General features: G+C 44.9%; 1 pseudogene; it reads right to left on the bottom strand.

Moving 5' to 3' along the window:
* Window positions 1–2730: 2730 nt before the first annotated feature.
* On the bottom strand, window positions 2731–5703 carry LOC144155167 (uncharacterized; annotated as a pseudogene).
* Between the last annotated feature and the right edge of the window lie 1328 nt (window positions 5704–7031).

Raw genomic sequence — 7031 nt, 5'->3', positions numbered from 1 at the left:
ACCGGCATGAGCTGCCAGGAAGCACCTGTGGTGCACAGCCGCTGTAGCCCACAACAAACTCCTCGGAAAAGGCCACCTCTGCAGGTCATCCACCCGGGCAACAGCAGAACCACTCCAGCACAAGGTGAGGAGGAATGATGTCAGCCCCTTGACTGTCTGCAGTTAGCTTTCTTCACATAACTTGGAGCAGATAACATTTGCACCCAGCACAAGTATTGTAAACTGCGGGTTAAGAAAAGAAATTCTACCAAGCCTACTGTAACTGCGTGGTGATGCACGTACCGCGTTGTCACAGTCCACGTGTGCTGGTTTTACTAAGTCAAGCGAAAGCAAATCACGACGGCCTCATCTCCCAATTGTAATGAGGTTCTCTCCACGTTTTAGCAGTTTACACGGCCCACCATACGGGGGCCGGAGTAGATGAATTCTTATTTCTGAGGCACTGGCGTATGCTTTGGAATGCATTGTAGCACCAAATTTTGACATGCCCTGGTGCTTCCCAGTCACTGTGCTCTTCTGCACTTCCGTTCAAACTTTCAGTAATTTGCACTTAGGTTCCCCTTGTGGCTCACATTAGTGAGCATGTACTATTTTTAATTTTTTCTATTCTACAGCTGACCTTTTGTTTACTGTTCAGGTGAAAAATACTCATTGCATGTATGAGTATTAATTCTTGTCTATTCTGTGCAGGTATGCAAAGGCACGGAACCACCCGCGACTTTCTGGGTGAACGAGACAAGAGAGAGCAGGAGACCCAGTGCAGGCGGCTCGCGCTGGAGGATCGCCGACTTGACATCGAGATGTTGAAGCACTCAGAAAACATGCGCGAACGCGAAAAGGAGCGGGAGGCCCTAGCGGAGGAGCGCCGCCTTAGTGCTTAAGAGCGGCGCTCGCACATCACGTACCAAAAAGCCCAGCTGGGGCTCATCGAGAGCCTCATTGAAAAACTTCAGAAGGAAATGCCTAAGCAAACAAGGCTCTGTATTCCATCTCGTGCTTGCTTGCCACCATGACAAGATTCAGGCTAAGATTTCGTAAAGAAAGCCCCTCTGCAGGTGTTTAAGATGACGCCGGGAGGGGGTTAATCAGCTGTGGCCAGACTTTATTTCGCTAAAATTGGCAGAACGACGATAGTTAAAGAGCGGTGCAGCTGCGCTGATGTAATGACTCCGTGCACTGGCACGTCGAGTGCCTGGTCCACTATCCCATACTCGCTCGTCATTACATCTGGCCTGCATGGCATGGAACAAGGTGCTCTAGAAGTTCCAAATTCTAACAGTACATTTTTTTGCATTTGTGACTGTAGTGGTGAGCAATGTTGATCAGCTATGAAAAGTTTAGTGGGCAAAACAGAAAACAAAGATTCGAAATGAGATACTAGCAATTTTATTTTTTACTGGGACACAAGACAGCACACATGGAAAGAGCATAAGAAAAAAACAAGCACAATGCGACACAATTGGGGCGTAAAGGAGTACAGAAGATAAGGTATTTTCAAAATACCCATGTAAATGCTTGAACGGGCCATGTAGACAAAACAAGTTTCGTTGACTCGAAAGATTGCCTCGTAAAAACCTACTAATACCACTTCGCACAAATAAGCTATGTAATTAGGGAAAAATATCCTGGGCCATCTCCACTACATCAAATTTGGGATGGGCGAAGCATGCATTGGGGGTAGAGGTAAACAGCTTAGCTTGAAAAGTCTTTGAAGCACGGAGTGTTGAGCGCGAGGCATTGGAAAACAAGTGTCCCGGTGTGTTCTTTCAGTACACGTTACGTTATTGTGCGAGGTGTTGGAAAACGAGTGTCCCGGTGTTTTAGTACCATGACTACATGAGACGACACCGCTAAGAGGCTTCGCCCCTAAAAGGGAATGGCCATGCGACCCACTCGCTCATTTTCCACAACAGAACCTGTGATGTCATTTGTGCCAGCTTTGCAATTAACTGAGGGCATCAAAAGCAAACGTAAATTAGGCAGGGCTTATAAGCTTTCCGAACGAGCTATTTGCCCTTAAAATTAGGCCACATTCTTTTTACAGCAGTAAAAATGGTGAGGTAAACAGCGGAACGTACGAAATTACACGTAAACCCAGAAGTACTGATGCCTACTGCTGTTGGTACTGCGCGCACTATGCATGTTTTAGCTGCACGGCACTGTGGCACTTCGGGGTTGTCTCAGATGACACTGGCTGAGTGGCGTAAGCAACGGTGTCTTAAGTGACCATATTTGTCGAGTGAACACCATGTTTCATGATACGACTATGTTCTACCTTAACAAAAACAAGCCAAGTACAAATATGGTCAAAATAAAGCAAAGGCATCAAACGGCCGCCGTTTTCTGCCTTCTGCCTAGATGGTAGCGGCATCTAGGTTGATTAACGGGAAACAAGGAAACAGTAACTTGAAGACCAATTCATGTGATGTCATTCCAGACGTCATGAAAACGCACGATTTGGTGGGAGCATCAAAATTTTAACCTAAATTGGTGAACTTCTCAGTGAATAAAACATTGTTTGCGTACGGACAAGCACTGGGGGCACGGTAGAACATGAAATATTTCAAATAAAAACAACTTGTATTTTGTCAGCATGGCCCCTTCATGTCCTCTCATAAGGAAGATGTTGAAAAGTGCTGAGCTTGGGAACCGTAACAATGCCCCTTGGCCCCCTTTATAACCTACACGGAGCTCTGGTATGGGCAACTACACATTTGCAGGCTGCATGTATTACGAGAATGGAACAAGGTATTCGTCAAGGGCAGATAGGTCCAAATTAAAGTACATGGCAACTTGGCTGTCGTACAAGCATGTATGCACATCCGCCAGAAGTGTGGCGACCTTGTACATGCACCTTACATTTTGCCTGCTCATTTTTTTATTCTTGTAAAAATCAACAAATGCAAACTCCGCTGCCACCTTCCCAAATCCCCATTCCACCGCCAGGCGGACAGCACTCATGCGCTTGTTAAACCAGGCTTCATGGGGCTGTAGCCTGGCACCTCCAAATGGCTTGTACAGCATCGACCAGAGAGGATACGCGCGATCGCCATAAATGACATATGGGTGACCCATCGTGACCTTTTCCAGGTTATCATAGAGGCGGGTCTCCCTAAGGATTCCTGAAATACAGAAGAAGCTCACACAAAAGGCCAGTAACACAAACGCAAGCACAATGCAAAATCATGTGTTAAGATGTAGCTTGGTCGGCTCGTACCTGTCCTGAATGGCTTTATGAACGGTGCGTAATAACTTTCGTATCTAAAATTCTTTTCTTGTCATAACTTGCATCTTAGGATACGTAACACACATGGGCTGAGGAAAAATGTGGAGCTGTTTTTTTTGCCTTTACCAATAGACTGGGTGTAAGCCTGCTTTCTGTTTTTTATTGACTAGTGCATGTGCAGTTTATTGGCCCTAAATAAACAGCTCTTACATTTTTTCACTACCTTATTGCTATAGCTGCTCACTGCCAGGCTTTACGAAGTAGTACTTATCATTCGTTGATGCGCTTTTCGGCTACAGACAAGCCTTCCAGACTTCAAGCGTGCCACGCAGGAATTTTTTTCCTTTGCAAAAGCTGCAATAATGGGGGTGGCTTTAATCTTAAAACTAAAGTAAAATGGAGAGTAGAGCTAGTTGGTGAACATGCATCGTTGAAAAATCAGCGAGAACTGTAAAACACGGACAAGAAAGAAGGACACCGGTGCTTACCAAAAACTGACAGGCTTATTTTCGCAGAAAGCACATATACACCCTCCTATATGTAAATATGTGTTATACACCCTCCTACATGTAAATATGTGTTTTCTGTGAAAATAAACCTGTTAGTTGTTGGTAAGCGCCGCTGTCGTCTTTCTTTCTTGTCCGTGTTTTACAGTTCGTGCTTAATTTTCAACGATGCATGTTCACCAACTAGCGAAAATTGCTTAGGCCCCCCCACCATCTGCTTGCCAGCTAGTGGAAACAGCAGTACTGTGCAAATTGGGAGGGGGAAATACTGACAACTGTTTCCTAAGTTTGTACGGTTAAAAATATGTCTCTTGTAGGTGTATTGGAGATACGTGAGTTACTAAAGGTTAGTAAGATGAACAAAGTTACAGTTTGTTTTCATGACCCCTGTAACGAATGTCCCAACCATGCTTACCCGCGTCATGCCGCCGCCCCTTGAAGGGCCCATCCAGTTGACAAATTATGCCGTTCGGGCACATGACTGCCTGGTACTTGTGCACATGGCACCTCTTGTGGCCTGAAAAGTGTTCTTGTTGCTCCTCCGTTGGCGGACAAATTCGGCGGGCTGTTCCGTGGACAAATCCCCAGCAGTTCTTGAGGGCGGAACCTTTGGCGTGCACAGCCTAGAAATAGCAATGATACCATTTGTCTGAGGAGCCCCATTTTTAATCACAGTAATTCTTGCATCTGCTCGCCTAGGTATGGATCCGCAACTTGCCAGTTCATTTTAAGCAGAATAAGCCATGAGCACTTTTGTAGTAATCTGATCTAAAATGCATGACTATCGGTCGGCACAGCGTGGCACTTTGGTAAAAGCTATAATTCAAATAAAGTTACTCTGTTGTAATGGAGGTTACTCTAGCTTCTACGGTCTCAAAGGCTTTCCTACGCAGGAGCATCAGAAAACTCTGCCAGATTTTCCAAAATTTCGAGCATAAATTTGTTAGATCTGTATTGTGTGGGATCTACCAACAGCATTTTGTGAAGTGAAATTAGACGTAGGTAAACTATCTGTACAATATGCTTTTGAAAGTTATACAAGACGACAAAGCATGCTTAGTTTAAAACAGCAATTAGGGTGGCAAACGCTACAGCCAAGAAAAAAATTATGCGAATATTGTTCGACAATATTTATTTACAATTATGCTACCTCGTGACAAATATTTGTTTTGTCACATTATATGTCACAGTGACCCGACCACAATCACAAAGTGCATGGATATAGCACAACTGATTTGCTAGAGTTATCTTTTATCGTAAGACGTCCAGAATAGAACAGTCTAGCTTCTTTTTTAGAATTTGGGGTTCGTGAAGGCATTCTAAAAACTGTCCAGGTGGAGATTAAAAAGTGCTGTCTTGTTTGTGTGCGCACTATCTTTTTTGTGTATGTACCTCTCCACTGTAATGCCACAGACAGCGATGTAATTGTAATGCTTGTTTCTGTTTGCACTGCGTGTTTTTTTTTGTATGCGCCCCTCTTTTATATGCACTATATTCTTACCTCGGAAAATCGCTCCAGGCTGTCCAAATTCAGCCACGTGTGTGTTGCCAGGTCGTAAAGCAGGTGCCCGAAGTGGTATTCCACGTGTGCAAGAACTTGGTTCACCACACTCGAATGACAGAAAGATGCCGGTTGAACATCATCTCCAGGTCGGCCAATCGGTTCGGGTAGGCAAGACGCCTCAAAGTCATACACAACGCCTCGCGTCCAGGCACCCGCACACGCTGCGTGCTCACAATCTTGTCAGGCATCATGAGGCAGGAATACAAATAGTCGAAGTCCACTTTCTTGAACCTGAACATGCGTTCAAATTTGGGGCTGTCTAGCCTTGCTACGTTGAGCAATCCACGTGCTGCTAGATTGCGGTGCGGCTCCGGTTTCAGTACCAACAAGCATGCATCCTTGATATCGCGCCAAGATAGACACCGCATCAACAGCGGATCTGAAAAGACGCTGCTGTATTGAGCCATAGCAGAAGGTGAACTGTAAACTGGAGCACAGCAGCTTAGTTACAACGCACTGCCATGACGGACTCGACGGCAGGAGATTGATTTGGCTTGTCATAGGCTAGTCTGGGCTAATAAGGAAACTGCCAACGCGCTCCTGGGGCTGAGTTGACTATAAATGATGACTGAAAAAGCACGCACTACAAGAAATGAATGCTATTGATGTAATTCAACATATATTCGACAAAAAAATGTTGCTATCGTCATCATTTTGTGTCTGTTACGTCAAACTTTCCGCACGCTAACCAGCGGAAAACGGTACGCTAAAATGCGCTAAAAACGGTATACCGTTTTAAACGGTAAAAGGAAACTCCCGCCCCCAGTAACACGGTAAACGGTAACGCAAACACGGTAACGATATGCTAAAACTGCCTCTTACTGCAGCAATTAATTTGTGTGTCCAATCTATGTCCATTTCTAATTTTCTGTCAATACACTTGGTGACGCATTTACCCTGTGATAACGCGTTAACCAGAATTCACGCGTCCGGAAAATGTTGCGGCATAAAATACAGAGCGTCGCCGTGTTCACGTTACCGTCTAGCGTGTTTGTTATCGCGAATGGTAACTTGCAGACACGAGCAGACGAAGTGTGCCCTCCCGTATTGATTAAAGTAAATGCAGTGCGCTTGGCGCTTGATGCTTGGTACAGCCGATAGAAGTAATCTCAATTGATGTTGTTTGTTACGTTTTCTAGTTAAATTATGCTCAGGAGCATGACAAATGGCTATTTTTCTCAGTTGTGGGTGCAAACTGGCCGCCCCCGCTCGCGCAAACCCTCCGTTTCTGAGCTCGCAAAGTGCTTTTAGGCCTCCAAAATTGTGCTGGGCAAGGTAGTGTAGATTATTGAGTAATTACTACTACATATTTTACTCATTTCTTGCCGAAATATTTAGCACGGGCGTAAATTCTACTTTGCCTTCATTTTAATTCTATCCAATAGATCGCGACACCAACAGGTGATAGCTACAGTAATCTCAAAACTAATGTGAACGCTTCATCCGAAAAGCGAAACATTCAAGGTACTTTAAATGAAAGCAAATAGATATGAGCCGATAACAAACTATGCGTGATTTGTTTCGAGACTAATTCATCATATGTCGCTGCCTGCACCATGGCGACGAAGAGGCGGCTGAGTAGCGGTGGAAGAAAAGGAGGGAAGAGTGGGAGGTAAGGAGAGTAATATGAACAGAAAAGGGGGGGGACAAGTTTGCAAGGGCAGGAAGGGGGGAGATAGGGGGGGTAGGCTAATTAGGTTAGTAATTAGGGGTAGGGCGAATAAGTTGAATAACA

Source organism: Haemaphysalis longicornis, unplaced genomic scaffold (genome assembly GCF_048455015.1).
Source record: "Haemaphysalis longicornis isolate Haplotype H1 unplaced genomic scaffold, Haemaphysalis longicornis Haplotype H1 scaffold_1, whole genome shotgun sequence".
NCBI lineage: Eukaryota > Metazoa > Arthropoda > Arachnida > Ixodida > Ixodidae > Haemaphysalis > Haemaphysalis longicornis.
This window is presented reverse-complemented; position numbering and strand designations above follow the sequence as displayed.